This window comes from Lates calcarifer, linkage group LG16_LG22 (assembly GCF_001640805.2).
Source record: "Lates calcarifer isolate ASB-BC8 linkage group LG16_LG22, TLL_Latcal_v3, whole genome shotgun sequence".
In the NCBI taxonomy this organism is placed as follows: domain Eukaryota; kingdom Metazoa; phylum Chordata; class Actinopteri; family Centropomidae; genus Lates; species Lates calcarifer.
In genome coordinates this window covers 17,645,340-17,668,316 of record NC_066848.1, presented here as the reverse complement: position 1 = coordinate 17,668,316, position 22,977 = coordinate 17,645,340, and the positions used below count along the sequence as shown (strand labels likewise).

Here is a 22,977-nt window from a genome sequence, read left to right as displayed (position 1 = left end):
TTGCTCTCCCTCCATCCTGACTTGTGTTTTTCATTGCTGAACCTCCTGCCCTCAGCCCCACCCCACCGAGCCCCTCAAAATGTCACTCCTCAGTGGAAGAGGAGGCAAAACAAAGTAGACATGATTGTTCCCTCTCTGCGTGTGCGCTATGTGTATATGAGACCGCCTGCCTGTGTGTGTGTGTCACTGACTGCCTTTGTGTTTTTGTGTGCCAGTGTCTGTCTGTGTGTGTGTGTGTGTGTGTGTGTGTGTATGTGTGTGGGTGACGTGTGTATGCACGTATCCGCTTAGACAGAACGGTGCATGTATATTTGCGTCTGTGTGACCGACTTAACCTGTGTTTGCGTTGGTTGTGACTTATTGTGTGTGAGAGACTTTTCACCTTTTGTGTGAGACTACTGGTTTATACGTGCATTTTTTCAACTGCCTTCTTAAAAGTCAGGTCAAGTGAAAAATACACCACATTTGTCATTAGCGAAAGTCTGGGTACACTTTGAAACTTGGGCATTTTTACCTTTATTTGACAGAGGACAGTCAAACTGCAGAGTTGGGTTACAGTTCATCACTACCACCTTATAAATTAGTAATCTGGCCAGCTGTTAATATAAAAATATTGATTAGTGCAGAATTTAGCATCTGTCAGTGATATCATCAAATTTTGGCAAGATGTTGATAGTGTAGAAAATCTTGTCATGGTCTTGATGTGAGGCTGAAATGAGTAAATGGGATCAAAAGTGTCTATAGGCTTCATCGCTGTGGGATTAAATGCGTATTCATGTAGCTATATTTGTTCACTCATAACATTCAGATGAAATGATAAAGCTATATCATGTTTACAAAAAAAAGTGTCCAAGGAACAGCATGTAACAATGTTCTGAACCAAGAACAGCATGTGTACAACTATCGTCTGAGGTCTAAAGACAACAGAGTACTGGTGAACCCATTTAGAACCTGTCCATCTCTGTTTCCTTGGTAACAAAGTTGGTGTTCCCATTGATTGCAGGTGCAATCAACAGAACCTTAACCCCTGGAGCCTTGCACCGCTTAACCTCTGTGTATATGCTTGTTTGTGTATGTTCTTGTGTGTGTACCCCTGCAGGACTTGGCTGTATGTCTGTGATTGACTGTATGATTGACAGGATATTTTGTATACTTCGAGTGTGGCGGTGGATGAATGTATGCATACAAGTGTGTTTGTATGCAACGTGAGTGTGTGGCTCCATGTAATCTTTCAGCGTGTTTATATGAGCTTGGGTGTCTGTGAGTGTTTGAGTGTGTGTCAGCGGGTGTTTGGGTGGTGTTGTGTATTTGCGGTCTAAGTAGAAGTCACGACTCAAGCAGCTGCTGTCAAATTACCCTGCAAAATCACAAAATCAAGTCTTTGTAAAATGCCTCTGCACACATGCCAGACAAGCCATGTGTATGCGCAAGTGTGTGGAACAGCTTCACCTGTGAAGTGAGTGCCAATGTTTGCTCATTTGCTGGCAGCATAAAAAACAGAAACCCTAAAATACTGGTTGATTTCTCACTAAAAAGATCACATTGACTCATTTTACATACATTTCAGATTGTGTAAAGGCAGATTGTTCTTGTCCTCCATTCTGACAGGCTGGCCAACATTTTAAGATACTGTAAAATACTCAATTAGCATACAACCATGAATGAAGAACACTGTAGCTGAAAATCACCACTCAGACTGGAACAGGTTTTACGCATTGGTTAGCAAGCCGCATTCTAACTGGAACTGCATTAGGCAATATCTGATATTCTTGATATGTATATAAACTAAAATAAACCCTAAATGATATACATTTATAGTGTGCTTGAGTCTCATTAATGTCTAGCTATTTCCAGCAAACCACCTCAGACATTTTCACTGTAGCTACATACCTAGCATGAAATGTGGAGAAGTCGGTGTCAGCGGGTGGCAGAGAAAAGAAACTTGTGCATCTAGTGACTAAAGATCCAGACAGCTCAAACCATCCCTTACAAATAGGACATCTGTATTTTCAGCTTGTGAAATATATTTCTGTTAGAACTATTATTAAAAAGTAATTATTTCACTTGCAGAAATATCCAAAAATGACGTGTCTGTGATATAGTGTCTAGTGTATAGTAAACATGCGTGAAGAGATGAAGAGAATATTTTACTTGCATTTGTCAAGATGACCGAAACCCATTTCTTTGAACTCACATATACACTGCCTGGCCAAAAAAAAAAGTTGTCATCAACAAAAAAAAAAAAAAGGGTCACACACACAATATTTCGTTGGACAGCCTTTAGCTTTGATTATGGCACGCATTTGTCATCTTGTAATATGCCCGTGCCATCAGGGAAGAGAAAATCCATTGATGGAATAATCTGGTCATTCAGTATATTCAGGCAGTCAGCTGACCTCATTCTTTGGGCATATAGTGTTGCTGAACCTAGACCAGAAAATGTTTTCTCTGCTTGATGCATGCCAATGATTTAACCCTTCTCAAACAGACTAACATCATTTCCACAACCACAGAATGTGTCTTTCGACATGGTTTAAGAAATGAGAAGCTACTCATTGCATCATTTGGGGTTAAATAACTTCTTGCCAGCTAAGAGATAAACACCCATGCAGTAATTATCCAATCGGAGGCTCTTACCTATTTGCTTAGTTAAATCCAGGTGGCGATTTTTTTTTTTTTTTTTGGGTGGGGGGGCCAGGCAGTGTATTAAACCTGTGCAATTTATCTTTTTCTTAGTGGCCCTTAAACACATTATTTGGTATTTGCACCCATACTGCATTACTGTATTGGAAGATTTGCATGTATTGTGTAATCCTTGTTATCTGTTGATTTTTTTGTTTTTAAAAGGTATAATATGTAACTCATCCAAGTCTAACAACAACAAGACCTATGTTACTTATTTTGTTTAGCTGTATAATTACAAAGGTCACAATTTAAGAACACAACTACTAATAGAGAAATCCATAATTTTTATCAAATTAACAGTCCATTTCACTTGGTGGCAAATCAACAGTGTCATATCTCCTTAACACATCCATTGGTGTTGTGGGTGCCAAACCGGCTGTATGTTTAACACTAAATGAATCCTTTTGTTTTGTAAATCTTTTGGATTGGACCGTTTGGATTGAGGGACCACTGGTGGCAGAAAATTACATCTTGTGCATTTAAACTCCAACAGGAGCATAGTGTCACCGTAACCCTACTACTGACGATTATGATGGTTACAGATGATGACTCCAAACACAGTTGTTAATCAGTGTTTATATACTTACACAGTTATTATGGGGATAATTACATCGTTTTGGGCATCCAGGTATAAGATTTGGTTATTGATGGCATACTTGAAGTAATGTGTGTCATTGTTCATCTGTGATTTAACATGATATGGATGTATACCAGTAAGAAAATTAGTTTATTCAGTTTAGACAGAATGAGGTACACAATGTTTTATGGGCTCTTCTAAGATGGGCTGAAAAACAGTTCCATAGATTAAATTTGAGGTCTTGATTAAATTCATCTAACAGCAAAAGCATTGCACTGATTTTAAGAACAGTTGCTGCCATTGTGTTGCCAATTGAACTCTGATTGAACAGTTACCTTAAGTGCGTATTAAAAAAAGCCCGCATTCTTAGCCTGTTGAATTTTCAATCAGCCAGTCTTTGTGTGAAAAAGACATAAAAACACATACTATGACATGGACAGAAGGTTTAGGATAGGATGGAAGCAAAGACCACAGTGAGAAAATGTCCCAACAATCTGTTACATTTCAGTGTTGTTAAAGGTTTAACACAGCAGATGACAGAAAATCAAATCCACTGTTTGCTTTTTTTTCCTTTTTTATTTAAAACCTCCCCTGCTGTTTGTCCTTTGTCTCTCCCATCTGTGTCTAACATAATGTTAAGACAGGCTGTCAGAAAGGTCTGCTCCCCCCATCAAAAACAGCTAACACCTAGCGGATCAAGGTTTTTGAAAATGACAAAAAACATCAAACAACTGAAGCTCTGCTTCATTATGCCATAAACTGTGTGGATAGTTTTTTTGTTGTTGTTTTTTTTTTTCTATTCAGTTGTTCCACTGGCATCAACAGGAAAAGTAAGGAGGAAAAAGTGTTTTTTTTAGTTGGAAGGTAAATCACCTATTTAAATCACAAAACATGCCTGCAGGTTTTACTTTTTAATTCCCTCTGTAGAATAATTTGCAGCTGAAACACATTCATCAGCAACAACAGCCATACTTGCAAGAAAATAATAGAATATATTAGAACACATTTTAATTAAGCTGCAGTCTCATTGCCTGACCTCTCCAGACATTTGCACTGTGCTGTTGCAAGATAGAAAGAAGTCTGAACAGATGACTCTGTGGTACTGTTAGTGTTAAAATATGTTGTGTTTGAGTTTGAACCAAAATCAAAGCACTGTGTGTAATACCTGGTACATGCTTCCTGACATCATAATTTAGTCACCAGATAAGGTTGGGTTTTGATTCCTTTTCTAAAAGTAAGTCCAACATTCACAATTGAAAATTTGTGTCAGAAATAGAACTCAAAACTTGAGACCACAGACTAAGTCAGCTTTAACATTACCACACACACACCTACTTTTCTCCCTGTCTGCCGTCCAGACTGATAAGTGAGAACTGCATATTGCATACTTATTATATCCGATATACATTAGAACTGCTACGGAGGAAGTTGTCACATGTGCCCAGTGAAAGGGTGCTTTTATTGCATTTTGCTGAAGGTGGACCAACAAGGTGATTTTACTCTGACCAGCAGCATTGATCACCTGTACTTGTTCCACAAATGGTCATGAAGTGGATGTGAGAGACTGAGGGATGTGTTGCCTGGAAATTTAAGACATAATACAACAATCTCAACCACTAAATTTACAGCAACAGTGCTGCTATCGGACTGTGATGAAAATAATTGTTGAGTTGCTATCCGTATATTGATTAAGCCTTTGTATCACAGTTATAAGACACACACACACACACACACACAAATAAAATAATAGTATGTAATAAAATAGAATATTTTCACTGCTGTGCTGGGGCCACAGTGCTATTATGTTTTATTGCTTAAATCAATGGTGATCTGACAAATTAATTACATATTAGGTGATTATGTTTCATGAATTTCTCAGGTATTGCCATGGAAACATCCATAAAAAAGACTTTCATTTACTGGCTCATTGTTTGTTAAATAGCTCATTACTTAAATGTATGTACAAAAATGATTATGGAAATGAATCACAATAGAAAGAATAATAAAAGTAACATCTGAGCTTTTATCAATCCAACCTCACTTGTTCAACAGTAGTAGTGATGCTCTGCTGCTGCATATGAATTTCTCATGATAATTCAAAACTCTGTCTTTTGAAATGTGCGATATTACCACTCAGGACAAGAACTGAGAGAAAAGTTCAGTTCCCGGTTAACAAGGCTGTTTTTTTCCTGTTTTGTGGGCTTCCAGTTTCCTAATGACAGTTTCTGAGAGTTTTACTCTGATCACATATGGTCTTTCATGTGAAGGCATCTCCTTTTCCTTCTCCTCACCCTTCTCACTGCTCTCCTCCTTTCTTTCTCTCTTAAAGATTATCTGCTCTGTCTGCCTCCTTACTTTCTAATTTTCCACAGATTTCTTTCTTTTTCCTCATCTTCAGTCTTCATTATTTCAGGCTCTTCTTGATCTCTCTTAATCTTCTCTCTTTAACTCTCATTTTCTTCTACCATTCTCTGCTACACTCCCTCTAAAGTACGTATGACATAAATTAAATGACAGCATTGATCATGTGGTAGTTAAAAAGACTTATTTTTATGTTCTCAACAAGTGACCTCTTGTTGGCATGCAAATAATGATAGTTGCAATCTGTCCGGGGTGTACCCCGCCTCTCGCCCTCGTGCCCTGTGTCAACTGGGATTGGCCTCAGCTGCCCTACGACCCTTAAGTGGTATAGATAATGCATAGATAATGATAGTTGTCTCTGAAATACTGTGGCATTGTTTTAAGACTGAAAAGCATCTTACATGGGAGGTGGGGGTGGTTGGTTTGATGGACTTTGCTGTTCCGTTTCCACCTTTTACTGATAGTAAAACTAATTTAACCCTGACCATGATCTTTCTATATTTAAACAATGTAATTTTACTTGCCTAAATGTAACAAAACCTTAACCACAGATGCTCATATAGGAATTGATTTTGTACATACTGTGCAGCTGTACAAAGGAATAACAAACTCAAAATTCAGCCTGGTGAACTTTTTCCTACACTGCTGTTGAAGCTAATTTGATGAATCTATAAGCTACAACACTTTTAAATGGTTAACACAAAATGTGCCAGTTACATACACTCAATTTTTGGTGTGTATAACTAGCATGTGAAGTCAGAAGAGAGCACATCCTCTGTCACCAGTAACACCTAATGTTTGATTTTTTGATTACTTTGCCTCTGTGTCAGGCCAAGGTTTTGTTCCCACTTTCAAGTACAGTCTGTACCCTACAGACTGCTATTCTGACAAAATCAGCAATTCTAAACACCGACCCCATACAGAACACGTTTGTGCTCATGGAGAAAACAAGACTGAATTATGATGCTCTTTAAAATTCAATTATTCTTTTTTTTTGTTTTCCCCCTCACAGGGGTGGTAATGGACTGTGAGGGGCAACCTCTGCTGTGTGAATGCACATAAAGCAAACACTGCAATATCGATGCAGGAAAAGCAGTGCTAAGGGGAAAATTTGTTAACTTATCCACTCATATTTTCAACAGATATTTTATATCTTTTTAGATCGTTGATCCGCTGAAGTTAAAATTTTTGGCTTGCCCTGCACTACAAGAAGGTCAGCAGCTCTGGCAGGAGTTAAGTGTCTCGCACAAAAACACTTCAGCAGGGCTTCTGATTGAAGGACGATCCCGTAATCAGAACCAAATTAAACCACTGATACATTTTGCCAAAAAACTGCAGCAGCAGACTCTTCCACCCACAAGAGTCATAAGATATGATTTCACTCTTATTTCATTTGTGAACCACACTGAGACACTATTTGAATACATGACTCATGGTGGAGGCAGAGGTCATTTTTGAGAGGACACAGCATGCAGCTGAAGGGATTCTGAATTTTAATAAAAAATATCCATCTTTTCAACAGAACAAAGCCTACTCTATAATAAAATAGGTGCTTTCTTTCATCTGAATACAGTAATGAAAGTCTGCATCATCTTTCTGTTGAGGTACATATATACTACATTATACAACCATACATCCATTTTTAGTCTCTTATCTGGGTCTGTCTGAAAACCAAAGCAGAGCTACCCAGATGTCTTTCTCAGCAGCCACATCCTTCATCTCGTCCATGGGGATCCTTAGGTGTTCCCAGGCCAGATTAGATGTGTAATCCCTCCAGTGGGCTTTCCTTCAAATTGAACGTGCCTGGACCACTTCAGATGGCTCAAATTAACATGATTTGTTGCCAGTGGTTCAACTTAAAGCTTGTCTAGAATGTACTATATTCTCTCTTATCTGAAAGTGAAGTGAGCGGATGCAACTGAGGAAACACATTTTGACATTTTTTGGTCACAATCCAAAATTTGTAACCATATACATCAGCTCATAAATCTCAAGCCCCACACTGCTACATACACGAAATCATTTCATTCAGCCTATCCATAAAGAGAAGGCTGAGGATGACTGCAAAGAAAATTCTGAAGGAGTTTCATTCATTGTTGTGTAACGCTGTTTGGGGAAAATGGCAAAGTAGAACACCTTACGTGACATTTGCTGTACTGACCGAATTAGTGCGGTGGAAAAATACATTATAACGACTTTATCAAGACAAAAACAGGTGAACATGGGGGGAGTGTTGAGTTTGCATTCACTTAGAAATGGGAAATTAGAAACAAAGGCTTGCGTTTAATGTAAGCCACTGACGTAAATAAAGGCTCTGGCCACTATTTGGGATTTTTGGTAAAATAATAACACTCTGGCTCTGCCTGAACATGTAGTGTCAAGGTGCCTCTTTGAAGTTGCCATCCCTCCCTCCCACTGCCTCCCAAGGCAGGAACCATTTTATAAACCCGTGTCATTGGTGGGGACAGGCTGAATGAGACCTTTGCTTGTTTCTATTTTCATTCTGAAAAAGAAATTATCTTTCCTTTATTTATTTATTTATTTATTTATTCCAAAACGGAGATGCTGTATGCTATGATTATTAATGTAACTGGCCAAAAATTCCTCAAAAATAAAATCCAAATTCTGACAACTCTAAATCTAAGTCTATTCACATTACATACATTTTACAAAAGAATTTCTGTCAAAAATAAATATGTGAATTAAAGGGGATGAATTCAGGCAAGATCCTTTTCTTCCATCTCTGAATTCAGCCAGGCTGTGAGATGTATGATGTGTGTGTGTGTTCATGCACCTCTCTCCACCTGCTGTATTTCAGAGGAAAGGTGCACCGTTTTTTAACCACCCATGAATACAGATGAGCAGTTTGCTGTGATGTGGCTAGGGGGTCGTGGCGAGGCTCAGCAGAGAACTAACTTACCACATAATGAGTGATTCTTATCAGCCCAGCAAGAGCCACACACAAGTTTAAATGAAAGGCCAACACACACACACACACACACACACACACACACACTCCTCTCTCTATATATATATTGCTGTCTCTCCCTGACTCACATATACATAGTGGGAACACTTTTTGAATCTCACAGATGCCTACAGAACCACAAACAGAATTATGTCACTGTGATGGTCCTTCTTCTAAATCATCATCAAAATGCTGAATATGAACCGCAATCACATAGAGGACCTCAGCCTTATCGAGGGAGGTGTGGTTGAGACAACACTTCACAAAACCACCCCTACACACTGTGCAGATTACAACTCTAATATAGTCTTTGCCTTCTTAATGATACATCTGAGTATAATGACAGGTGATTCAAATCAATTAGCTCCTGGTGCAATCAACATGGGAATATAAAAATAGGGCCAAGAAAGGTTTCAAACACTGCATGTTCATAACATAGGAACCAGCAAGTACACACACAGTAGAAAAGTAAAAGAGTAGAAAAATGTCTGGAATTCATGTCAACAAAATAATATAAATAAACATCTGAGTTACACACATTAAAGGTTGAATAATAAAAGAGAAAAGTTTCTTATGATTATGAATCTTACAATAAGAAATATGAATATAAATGCACAATACAGAAGACTTTTCTGTCTTCCATTTATCTGTTGGTAAGTGTGTTCTCCTGATTTAGAAACTGTAAATAATGAGATAATTCCCCACAATAATTTGAACTAAAGAAAAATCAGCTTTCAAGAATCAACTTTCTCCAGAAAACCATAAAATGATTTACATTTCTTACTGTCAGTTGCTTGTTGTTGGCAAACATTCTCGGTAGTTAACTGATTTTTTAGCTTGTCAGAATCCTTTAACTCTTTTCTGATAAAAGAAAAACATACTAAAATGTTTCAGAGATGTTTTAGTCTCACAAACTGTTAAAGGATTGAAACTGGAAAGCAAGCTGTGGGAATTGTCAGTAACTGAAATAATCAAGTAAATAGCTCAACATATTAAACTGTTCCATTTTAGAGGAAATTTGTCAAACTCCTGTCAAGAATGAAATGAAATTGAATTTTTAAGCACATTAATTTTTTACCTTGAGGCCTCAGTAGACTTAAGCACTTCATAAGTTGGGTTCTGATTAATGCATTTAAAAAACTGTCAACTTCTAGTTACTGGAATTGCAAACTATAAAGTGCCTAAATTTCAAGTGAAGGATTTTTCTGCACCGCTGCACATGTGTGATTCTAGGTCACCAAATATTTCAGCTGTGAATATCACATGGCAACTACTTGACTATTACATTAGATTTTATATTACCTTATATGGCATATTCTTGAACTTTTGCAGTCCAAGACCCAAACTGAACAAATTTAGTTTCACACTGGGACTGAGGCTCATTCAAATGTTCTCATACTTGCATCATGGGGGGATCCAAACTGAATAAACTCCATTTTCCACCTTGGAAGCCAGTTTTATTGAAATGCACTCATTTTCTTGTCATGTGGGAAACCAAACTGAGTAAATGTAGTCTGTCCCCCATGGGAGCCATGTTTCTTCAAACGGACAAGTAATTCTTGTCACGTGGGGATCTAATCTGAGTACATGTGGTGAAATGAAGTGAAAGTGACCTACCTAACCTTCATGGATAACTTCTGGTTTGAATCAAGAATCATGGCCCGAGGACCATAATGTAGATAAAGTATGTTGTCAGACTCTTTTGCATGTTTCTTATCTTAAGTGCACCACTGTGCACAGTTCTTCAGACTTCCTCTCTGTGTCTCAGTTCATAGTATTTGCCCGTAGAAGTACTGAAAACTAAGCAGCAGTCTGAAAGGAAAACTTTAAATTCTTTAACTTTTACAACTTGATGGGAAACATAACAGAAATCATATTATTATTGTAATCAACAATTTCATTCTTTCATTTGTAATTAGTTATATCATTTCAAGTGTATTTTATATCAAACATTACACTGCATTTATTGTTTTCTTGGTGCTGTTTAAGCTTTTTAATCAACAAAATATCAAAAGTCTTTTGGATTATTGTCTTTTATTTATTGTATTCCTTTAATGTTTTAATACTGTAATACTGTGAAAGTGAACTACAGTAAATCAGAATTAATATGGAATAAGAGAAGACAGAGAGGTAAAGGGGAAAGAGTTACAAATAGCTACAGAGGCTCTTTATTAAGAAAACATGCTCTTCCTTGCTATATGTGTGGGGACTCATGTGATTGGGCAGCTCTCAAATTGCCTGGACAAATAAAGATTTAAAAGCACACCATACCAATACTTTTATCACCTCCAGCATACACTTGCCAAGCACTTTATGAGGAACTCCTGTACACCTGCTTATTCATGTTATCCAATCAGCCAATCATGAGGCAGCAGTGCAGTACATAAATGGAAAATACAGGTCAGGAGCTTGAATAGGGAAAATAAAATGGAATCACAGTGACTTTGACCATGTTATGAATGTTGGTGCCAAATATTTTACACAAAACAGTGTCTATAGAGTGTACTCTGTGAGTAGTACTAGAAAGGTTGAGACACAAAAGTCAAAGCAGGCCGCAAAGTTTTTCTTGGTTTATGAGAGATCATGTTGCTAGTCACCAGTACTATTATGCAAATGGAAGGCACTTCAGTACTGTAAGATCCTCATGATCACTGTCTGATCTGTATTGTACAGAATCTCTAATACAAGTAGTTGGAAACCAGAAAAACTGCTGTGTGGGGATGAGATTGGTTGTTTTGTTGTTCTAATATAAAGTCTTTCATGAGCTGTGTAATGAAAGGTACAAGAGTGGACTGAGCGAACACAAAGTGACTACCCAAAAAGGACTACATGAATATTGTGTTTCATCTGAGTGTGATTATCTTCCGACTTGTCCTTGTGTTATTGAACAGATAAATGCACAGGTCCTCTGCAAAAACATGATACAGTATAGAATAGTGAATCCATCAGGTCCTGACTCAATATTTATACTCAATAACAAGACATGCAAGACAAGGTCATGTATGTTTTTGATTGATTAGTGGTTTGTAATATAAGGATGATGAGTTAATTTACATCAAACTGCAGCAACTGTCACTGTGTACTCCACTTGTCTGGCTGAGCTTGAAAATATTTTCTGTTATGCTGCCTGTAACAAGAGTCGATTTCTCAAACATCTGCTCATTCGTAGATTGTCAGAACTGATGAATGGTGAGACAATTTTAACTTTTCACCATGTCCAGTGGATTAGGGCTGGTTAATCATTTTCCTTCTCAATTACACTGTTGATTTTTTTTTTATTACGAGTTACATAATGTCAGAAAAATGCCTATAGCAAAAATGTTGAATTTAAAAGAATGATAGAAGAGAGAAAAATAGCAAATCTTCAATTTTGAGGAGCTAGAACAAATCAATGTTTTGCTCTTTTGCATGATAAATGACTTTATTTCAGTTTAATTATGGAAATTGATCATTTTTGCACTACTATAGATTTTTCTACTGTTTTATGGTACTGTATTTCAGTCATTTTAGCTTTCAACTCAGGCACTGCTTTACATCTGGAATACATAGTGAATGCAATTATCTCCCAGAAGCTTGTAGGATGGAAAACCAGCAGTACTTTAAGCCCTGGAACTGGTGTCATCATATCTGTCTCTACTCTGAATAATATTACTAATTTTGGTGGTGTGCCTCTTTTACTCTGCCACCCTCCTGCCCTTTTTTATCTTAATCCTTTACACAAGTGGGAATGAATCAGTTTTAAATATGGAAGAGCTACTCTCCGTGTACCTCATTCTGCCCATAAAAGCTACACAAACCACTTTGTTCCAGAGGTGCTGTATCATAGTTCATCACAAGTTATGGTAAGCCAAGGGTTTTCCAGGCAATTAACAGAGGCTTAGGTGCTAACATGGCCTGGTTTGCATGTGGGAAAAGAGTTATATAATGTATAAGGTTAGGAACTCGTGGAGATTTAAAAATATCTGGTGGTGTGCTGACTGATGGCTGTATCCTAGGCTGGACTGCAGAGCCAGAAGTGTTATAAGTGGGATTAGGAACTCTGATGTCATCTTTGTGCAGCAGAGCCATTCACAACAATGATAACAAGCATGAGTGAGACAAGCAGCAGATGAACAGGTTATGAGTAAACTTACAATAGTTCTTTGATCAATACGACAAATGTTAATTTAACTGCTACCATCAACAGCTACTGCAGTTTGTATGTCAACTGAAAACACATCAACAGGATGGATATGTCAGTCGCTGCTGACTGGTTGAGATTAAATAACCAACCTAACATGGACATGATGTCCAACTGGATGACAACATGAAGACAGAAAAAGCAATTCAGTCGGTTTAATGGGCTACTTTAAAACAATCAACAACAAAAGTAAAGGGTCAAGAAATCCAAGTGTGTTGAGTAATATAATGCCCACTCCCCTTTTACTGCAACCGCATATAAGTATTTGCTCCTGTAAAATAAAAGACAAACATGTTTATCTTTTCTCTTTTCCAGTGCGAAACCACGACGACTGTGCTTTACTTTGAAGCTCCCAGATTAAGTATTACGTATTTAGATGATGATCTTATTCACTTAGAAAACTAAGCCTTTGTAGCTTCTGCCATTACAGCAGTAGTCAGTGTGGGCCCATTGCTATAGAAATACAACATGCCTCACTTCACTAGGATATTATTTTCAAAGGGCATGACTTACTAATTTGTGGCATTTGTTAGTATTTAGTAGCTCTTTTGGCCTTTTGTCTTAATAGCAAGGTAACTGATTAAATTTTAATTGGTTTAATTGGATGACAGAATGAACAATTCCTACCATAAAAACAAACTTGTTCATACTAAAGTAAGCAAATAAATAAGGATGGTTTGATGCAAGAACAAGAAAAAGCTGGTTCTGTCAATCTCTCTTCCCCATAACTAAATAAAAATTTAAAAGAAGACAGTTTGCATTCTGTAATCCTCACATTCGAAATCCTATTTATCCCAGAGATGGTGCTGTTTTACTGTAGTCTTGGAGCCAACGCTTGTGACTTTGTCAGCATAGGAGAAATAAAGTCATGTCAGCTGACACACACTTAACCCACCTGACTCCATCTCTGCTCTGTATTCTCTGTAAGCTGGGTATGTAGGTCACAGTGAGAGCGAGAGAAATTCTTGACATTAGCATAGAAATATGACTTCCACAAGGTACATTCAAGGGATACAACACATTGGGAATCCTCATACAAACAAACACAAACACACACACATACACATACACACACACACACACACACACACACACACCTCACTCTCTGTGTTGATACATCTGGCATGGTTGGAAATGAATCAGCAAGTTTGTCTTTCTCTATATATTTTTCTTATATTCATAAAGTTCTAATCATTGTGTGTTTTATTTCTCTTTCATAAGAATTACCAATGAAAAATTCAATTCTCTCAAAGGATGAAGAATGTAGGTCACCATATCAGAGCAGGGCTTGACTTCATCATACAAATATGATGAGTGGGTGGGAGGTGAGAGCAAAGGCATTACGCATTACGCATTACTCACACACACACACACACACACACACACACACACACACACACACACACGATACCAGTCATATGCTCTATGTAGATGTGCTTTCCCGTCTAGCCAAAATCCAGAGAAGCTGGGTAACCAGTTTTAAGGGAGTACATACAGTTTTAAGGGAGTGAAATGTAATTGAAAGGAGAGATGAGAATACAATAGTTATGTAGAGTACTTGACAATAGCGTCATCATTCATGTTTTTCTTCATCCTCATATTTGAATTCATACTTTTTTTTATTGCATTCAAGACCAAGCACAGTGGGGTACAAAGGAGCTTATAAAAAATACCTAATGACTTGGACATCTCATATTGAAATGAAACAACTACTGAGAAAAAGCACAATTTTCTGAGAAAGAAATCTAGCATGCTCTTTTTAGCTGAAAGACACACAGAATTACAAAGCCTTAAAATCCCTAATTGACCAGCTCTAATTTTAATTTTAAGGCCTGTGTCTCTGTAAGAGATACTATACGTGTAGAATTCAAGATGTTGGTTTGCTTCACCCCACCCACTAAAAATGTGTTTCTGGCCGCAGTGTCAAATACTTCTGAGAATATAGTTATAGGATAAATATTGATAGGTGTAGTACGTTTTTATAGATGTGTGTCTTTGCTAGCGGAAGATAGAAAGAGATGCATCTCCTGGCAGACAGGCTTTTTCCTTTTTTCTTTCCACTGAAAGGATCTCTGAGAGCAAAGTTCACTATGTATTTAAAAAAAGCATGATTTCAGAGACAGCCATGGAAAATGATAGCCTTATTTTAGACAATAATGGCCCAAAATGACTAACTTTTACCTTTTTACACATTGTGAGTGACAACAGGAGTGGCTGAATGTGATGATCTGAAAAAAGGAAAATGATTCAGGCTTCAGTTTCAATGGCAGTGGAAATGATTTTGACTCTCACACCTGTGAGCAGATTTTTACATATAGCAGGCTCATGGGAACATAATGACATATACTGTTTATGCACACTGTGTGGCAGTTTTTTTTTCTTGTCACATAACTTTTGTCTCAGATTACATTCTGAACTCACTCTGCAGAGTGAGTTCTGTAAAAAGTGATGGCCTATGTGATTACTGAGAATTTCCACAACACTGAGCACCCCCAGTCCCAGTCAACTCAACACACCCAGCAATATTTTTTGATAGTTATTATCACCTTCCTATTATTCTTAACCAAATGTGATTACTTTTCAGAAATGCCATAGTCAGGATCAGCAGTGGTCTGACTCATGTGAAACTGGTTCTTCGCACACCATTGTGTGGAATTTGACTTTCTGATCAAAAAGTGAATGTGAAACTAATTAAAGCAGAGAGATGACATTTGAACACAGTGATGCACAAGAATGTTAATTTAAGGCTTTCTGTATGCATCAAATATTCCATCATCCCAAAGAAGAAAAGTGTAAACAAAGCTGGTGTTTTCACATTTGGCATCATGCTCCCACAATTTGGATTTGGCTGTTAAATGGTTATAATGCCTGTGGTCAGTGCCAAGATTTGGTAGTAAGGACAGTGTCTGTATGTGCTTTGACTATCCCTGACTAACATATCTTAATAAATTACCTTATCATCAAAACAGCCTCAGTGAATTTAATCTTTTACAGTTTGACATGAATGTATCCAAGAGTAGCTCTTGTATAATTCATGTTTGAAGGACAAGAACAGCATTTCTCTTGATGATTAACCCTCCTACCCTCTTCCTTTCTCTCTTACTTGCTCTCTGACGGTCTATTACTGTATGCATTCACTGCTAGTGCATCCATGTATTCATGTAGGAATCTCATGAGTGTTATGGCAAAGATGCCTCCTCCCACAGACATACTGACGAGTTCAGGGCAGTGTCTCCAACATGAGAAATTAAGAAAGAGCAGGTCAAATAATAGTAGTAGCACTACTAGTAATAATACTAGTCATAAAAATGATCTCAAAACCAATTAATAACTACAGTTAACTAGCCACTGCACCTGATGCATTTCTTTTAAATTTAATTTAAATCTTTAATCTTACTAAAATATGTTAATATATGTCTACTTCTTAACAAATAGGTCTTAAAATATGCAATTTTAAAATTAAGTCATTATACATTTAAAACTGCCAGCCAGCCAAGATGATGCAACTCCAACACAGCTGCACTAACAAATGAGAAAGGAAGAGGAGGATGGAGAGAGGAAATGGAAGGGGAGAGGGATGACAGCTGAAAAAAGAAGAGATGAATGGAAGAGAGGAAGGGGAGTACAAATGGATAGGACAGTTATACTTGCAGTTGCTATGTTGTGTTAATATGTTTGTGCTTATTGTATATCTCTTGTCCTCCTCGTACTATAACTGTGCATACAGTTTCCTTTTTGTGAGACTCACTGAATTACTATAGACGGCACAATTAAAAGAGCACAAAACAAATCCAAGCTGCAATCAGAATTTCTAGGAGGCAGGGTTGTATATGAACACTGTAGTCCATCTGTGGCTTTGTGTGGAGCAAGTGTGCCTGTGTTCTGTCCAATGACAGAAACAAAAAGAGAACGAGAATGAATCAGAGATTTGGGGAATTCAATGATGGGAATTTTGTCACCCAGATATCAAGAGATTCCATCTACAAAAGAATAACTAAAGGACCTGGACATGTGTGTGCGTCAGAGCGTTTAAATACAGGGTGAGAATCTGTATTATTGTGTCTGTAGAGGTAATTCATGCAATTGTGTCTATGAATGTGTTTGATTGAGAAGTGGCAGGAGGGAACAGTCTTTAAAAGAAACCCCAACAGATACACACTCTAAACTATTGGTTTGCCTTAAGTCATTTACTTAGTTGCCCTATGTGAGTGTCCAGTGAATGTGTATCTTTGTGTATAACAGCTCATTTGTTCTTCAGCCTCTGTTTGTATTCTCAACTGATAGCTTTCTCTACTGAAAAATAGGCCTGCAATCTGTGTATGTGAATGTGTGCATTATTGTGTACCCTGACTTTGTGTCAGCGTGTTAATATCTGTGTGTGTGTGTGTGTGTGTGTGTGTGTGTGTGTGTGTGCATGCACATTTGTCCAGCTAATTGAAAAGTGCCACAGTTGTAAACAAGCTGAGAAAAGAGCGGACATTTTTCATGTGGCACAGGGGCTCTACACAGCAGGGGAAGTGTATGGTGTGTTTGTGTGCCTGCATGTGTGTTTGGGGCCTGCCAGCCTCAGATGGCAGTCACTTATCTTGGGTACTTGCATCATTACGTCTCCTCTCTCATCCACTCCTCTACTCACTCATCTTTTCCTCCTCTCATCACCTCTCCACTCCTCCTTTACTCCCTGTTTTCTCCTCCTCTTTTCCCTGTCTAATCTCTCCTTATCATGATGTCCCATTAGCTACGTTAACACTGACAGTGTAATTCCTAACTCTGGGTGTAATTTAGAAAAGGTTTAAGTCCTGTTGAGCTGTTTACATAAATGAGATGAGATCCTGTAACTAAATACCTTCGTTGCCATGAATAAACCCGTTAACAGGGTATTCCTTCTTGCTGAGCAATAGATTACGTCTACTAAACTGGAAAGAAATTATGATTTTTACTTAAATCAACATTTCAATACCCCTAAACTATTGCTCTCGCTGACATCTATAGTTGTTTTTTTCCAGATGGCTGAATTGAGCCAACTGGAAACACCCAAAGTGAAAAGAGCAGAGCTGAAGACTTGAAACACGGACTCCAGAGAGACTTAAGTGACAAAGATGAGGAACTGAGACTCGACCTTGACATGACTGCTATGATAGATGACTTCATGAATCCATAAAGATACAACCAGAATTTGTTTTGCTTTGTAGAACGTTTGACCGGATTAAACCCTGAGACAATAAAAAATAAAATGCACACAAGCAAGGTTTGCACAGCCACAAAGCTTGGCCAATGAAATGAAAGGTGTTGGATTCAACAAAAAAACAAAAACAAAAACATAATTAACAACTAAAAATGAGCATTCGGAGAATAGTTACTTGCCTTGAATAAATTGAGGATTGTACTGGCCTTGCCCTTAGAGGTACCCTATGGAGTGTTTAGAGCAATATTTTTAAGAGTGGAAACAGAGTTTGTTAGTACCTCTGCAAAAAATGCAGAAATGCACCAAAAAGGGTGAGGACAAAGATGACTGCTAGCAACATGCATACAAATAATGCAGGTTTAAATGCTTTCAAAATTATCAAATATTTCATAAGGGAGGAAATGCACTAATCTGTTTGTTAGGCACACAATTTCAGTGGAAAAGATTACATATAAGTGTTTGTTTACAAAAAAACACAGACTATCTTAAGAATTAAGAATATCGTAAGAGCCTACAGCCCCATTAGCAGCTCTATGAGGCCATTTTCAGGCGCTACCAAGCTAAATGCTAACATCACAATACCAACATGCTTACAGTCATTATGTTAACATGCTGATGATTAGAAGGCAGTGTTCATCATCAACCTTGTGATGGCACCAAAAACTATCAGCCTCTGGGGACAATGATTGTCTGTAAATCATGATAATCCATAAGAATGGCCTTGACTGTTATGTCTATACTAAATCTTCTCTTAATCAAATGCAACTTAACCAAAGCTTCATTCAAAACACAGCTGAATTGTTCTGCAGCTCTCAGATACTTCAAAACTATAGAACAACTCTCTGCCCTCTGATATTATAAGTACTACAACTGAGAGTTAATTAATTTTTCACCTAGATGATGTTACACTGGACACTTTGTTACTGCTCTGACAACTGACAATGCAATTAAATTATTTCAATGAAACACTGAATAGGAGAAAGCTTCACTGCGGAGGAATGACAGTAATGAACGGAAAAAATTTTGTTAGGTCAGTCTATGCTATGCAGAGACAACATGTGGAATTAGTTACAGGTTTAAAATTACGTTTTGATGCAGGAAAATGAAATATGCCCCGAGAAAGTGTGTGCGCGCACACACGAGTATTGACTACTAGACTTCGGGACATGTCCCAGGAGAATAGCTCCAATTTGCATTACCTTATTCTCAACATAACACAACATTCAGCCAAAACTCTGTGTGTGTGTGTGTGTGTGTGTGTGTGTGTGTCTCTGTTCAGTGGATTAACATATTTGTTGCACTTAACATCTTTATGACTTAAACACATTTACGTTTACAAAATTTTGTCTGATAAACACATCACAGTACATTTGTGGTTCAGTGACCTTCAGTGGTTTTGAAGCCTAGTATATCAGGAACTTTTACAATTTTTGAATATCAACACAGAATATTCCTGTCCTACTGTCATCTTTTTGTGCCGACATGCCACTAACAGTTTGAGACATGAGCACCTTGTTTCTAGCAACTCTGCCAATATGAAAGAGCTGTGGCTGACAGGCTGAGCATCCAGTTTGTGACTGACTCCGCTCCACGTCTGTGAAGAATGACAATCACAGGTCTAAAATGAGCAGCAGACTGTTGACATCTCCCTGCTGCTGGCCGACAGTGTTTGTTTTGATGACGTTTGGGGAGCAGAAAAAAAACGCAGAGGAACCATTGTATATGTGTGTCGAACTTCATGTTTTGTGAGCCTAAGTAACAAGTTATACGCTTCTTTTTTCACTAAACTATACATGACTCCAAACATTCACTTATCCTGAGCAGGGATCTTTTACTACGATTTCTTACATAAAGGACCAGTGTGTAGGATTTAGTGGCATCTAGCAGAGACAACGTAGATAAAATGGTGTCAACTACCGCACTGACTCATCTGTCAAGTGCAGAGGTTCGTCTATACATATAGCTATATCTAGATATTGTATTTAGTTGATCGTCTGTAAAACTACAGGTAATAGCTGACATGTACAGTATTCTTTATTCATCTTCAGTATAAAAGCTACAGAGGTCAAAGTAAAAGAGCGAAATGCGTTAAAGTTTGTTCGCTAGTGTAGAAACATGGCGGCACAACATGATGGTGGAAGAGGAGCCACTCCCTATGAAGATATAAATGGCTCATTCTAAGCCAACAAAAACGCAGCTAGATTTTGTTAGCTTTAGGTGATTGTACATTACTGAAAACACTTAAGACTATGTATGTTATATTCCATTTCTGCAAAGAGCTCCCTGTAAATGTTTCACACTGATTGTAGTCCACTCACTCAATCCTACTTTTGACACACAATTATTTTGTTACACACCTGTTTACCTGATACACTCTTTTGCATGGGAGGTTAATTGATGAGAGCTACTAAAAATCTAAATTTATGATGTGTATACATTCACAAACCATATTTCCTACCATAACTTACAGCATCAACACATGAATTACAATTTTTTAAAACATGAATAAATGTTAAAAGACAAAGATTTAATCTAATAATAGAAAAATATTTGTTTAACAACTCAAATTAACTTAAATGAAAATATGAATACCCGGGGTTAAGTTTCTATTGTTACTTGCCTACGTGTTGGCGCGCTATTAGAGCTAATTTGAAAACCTCAAGGTAAATATATAAAATTACTCACTGTTCCCTGGAAACTGCAGAAAGCTGTTACTTAGTTGAAACCCTCTGTCCAGCGGTTAGCTGAGTGATGAAGCGAACCCGTCCTGGGGTTTGGTCCATGTGCAAAAACCAGGTTTCTCTGGCAGCGGCTAGTCCTGAGCACCTTTACTACAGCGTGCATGGCAGCGTCCGAAGCACCCTATCAATAAAATGTACAGACTCTAATTAACTTCCTGTCCGTTAACCGTAAATGTCGATATTATTAGTTTTCAGGATCCATACTCACTCAGAAGCTTGGTGAAAAAAATATGTGCTTCCCACAGGTATGCACTCAGTTTGTTATCCCCCGTCCAGTGAGGGTGACAGCTGGTTAGCTAAAAAGAGTCCACACGTGGCTATGGTGTTTGTGATAATTTAGCAACACCACTGACTTAAACTCGCTCCACACAGCTCACACAGCTCACTCTCCCCTTTTAGCGTGGTACACACTGTTTCAGAATCACCGGGTCTTAATTTGGATGAAAAAAAAAAAGTATTTTAACAGAGCTAACTGAACCTACAAAGAGCGGCTAACATCTCTCCATTTTCACCTGTCTCTGACGTTTCGTTTGTTTTTCGCTCTGAGTTGAGTCCCACCCTTTTGAGAATCTGATAGGGTACAATATTCGTCCCAACTTGACACTGATTGGCTGATAATGACAAACTGACACCTGGCTACCCAATACACAGAAAACCGACCTGAGAAGTTCAAGGTCCACTCAAAACTAAGGAAATTTCTAAATCCTGCCAAAAATATACATTAACCGAGCCAGCTCATATGTCAAGATATACAGGGTAAGGACTGAACTGAAATACATATCAGAAGACTATAGAAGAAGACAATATGTAAACAAAATTAGTAGGGTACTTCACCAATCCTTTAAGTCACACAAATATGTAGAAGTAGGTTATGCATTTTTTGCATGTGTGTGTGTCGGACCTTTACTGCAGTATATGTCGTACATTTGGTATATTTCTATCAGAAACAAATTCCTGTCTCTGTAGTGAATTCTTTTCCAATCGCATCATGTTGACCCTGAAATGCAGTTAATAACAACTTTTCCCACTCACTTCTTGGCAACTGTTTTGCTCTCCATGCTTAAATCAGCTTACAGTTTGCCTGTGTGGTAACATTTTTTAAAAACTTTGTAATCCAAAGAAAACATATGCAGGCAGTTCAGTGAGCTGCTCAGTCAGACATGCAAGCCCCCATCTCCATCGAATGCAAAAGACCAAAAGGCCCAAGAACAATGATACGAAAACACTGGACCAAATTCTCACTGAATTCGCTGCCAATGATAGATCCTCTGTCTGTGCCAATTTATGCAATATTTACCTCTCATCAGTAAAAAAAAAAAAAAAAAAAGACATCCACAATCAGAATGTATTTTATTTCTAAACAATGAAAATTTAAAATACTGTATATCTAATTTTCTGTCAGTCTTTTCTTTTACTGAATCCCATGTAATGATTTGAGAACCATCAGCTGAACGTAAAAATGCTGTAGATATTGTGTAAAGACATAAGATGAAAACACAACACTTCTTTGTTTTGTTCACATTTCTGTGTGTATGTTGATGTGTCTGGTTGTGCATGTACACAGGTGTGTATCCACAATGGTGCAACGTGTGTGTGTGTGTGTGTGTGTGTGTGTGTGTGTGTGTGTGTGTGTGTGTGTGTGTGTGTCCTCTCTGAAAGCAATCTAAATGGAGATAGTCCCCTACCCCACCCCCATTTAGAGACTCAGAACAAAAATCACACACACACACAGTTCCTCCTTATTTGTATTATTCTCTCTCTCTTTCTTTCTGCAGTCTTATATTTAGATTTATGACTCTGCAGAGATCTATACTCATATGAATACAAGCTAGAAAGAAATATGAGCTACTCTAAAGTTATTCTTCAACTACAAGAAGGGAGACATTTCATTGGGGAACTTGCATTGAGTATGTATGTGTGTGTGTGTGTTCAGATGTTAGGTATATAGAGTGACATTATAAGAGACAGTCAGGTATCAGGGAAAAAAGAGCAGTTTCTCCCTTGGCTACAGTATGAACAGAGCTGTATGTTATTCTTTCCTCTGTGTGTGTGTGTGTGTGTGTGTGTGTGTGTGTGTGTGCATTTGTGTGCATTTTAGTTATGCAGTATTATAACCCACACTAACTGACTGTTAAAACCACCACATCTCTTTCTCTTTCTGCCCATGAAGGATGTTCTTTTTTCTAACGCAGCTCATAATCTGAATGCAAATAAAAACATACACTCACACATACTTTCTCTCACACACAGATGATACTCATTCACTGCTGTCAGCTAACA

At 37.8% G+C, this 22,977-nt stretch overlaps 1 long non-coding RNA gene across 1 annotated transcript in view; it reads right to left on the bottom strand.

Moving 5' to 3' along the window:
• Positions 1-21,208, bottom strand: part of LOC108872913 (uncharacterized) — an 84,107-nt gene extending 62,899 nt beyond the window's left edge. Inside the window, exons 1-2 of the long non-coding RNA XR_001959295.2 lie at positions 20,906-21,208; positions 20,642-20,818 (exon numbers count right to left, since the gene is read on the bottom strand). This is a non-coding gene — a long non-coding RNA (uncharacterized LOC108872913). The remainder of the gene's footprint in view (positions 1-20,641; positions 20,819-20,905) is intronic.
• Positions 21,209-22,977: the final 1,769 nt, after the last annotated feature.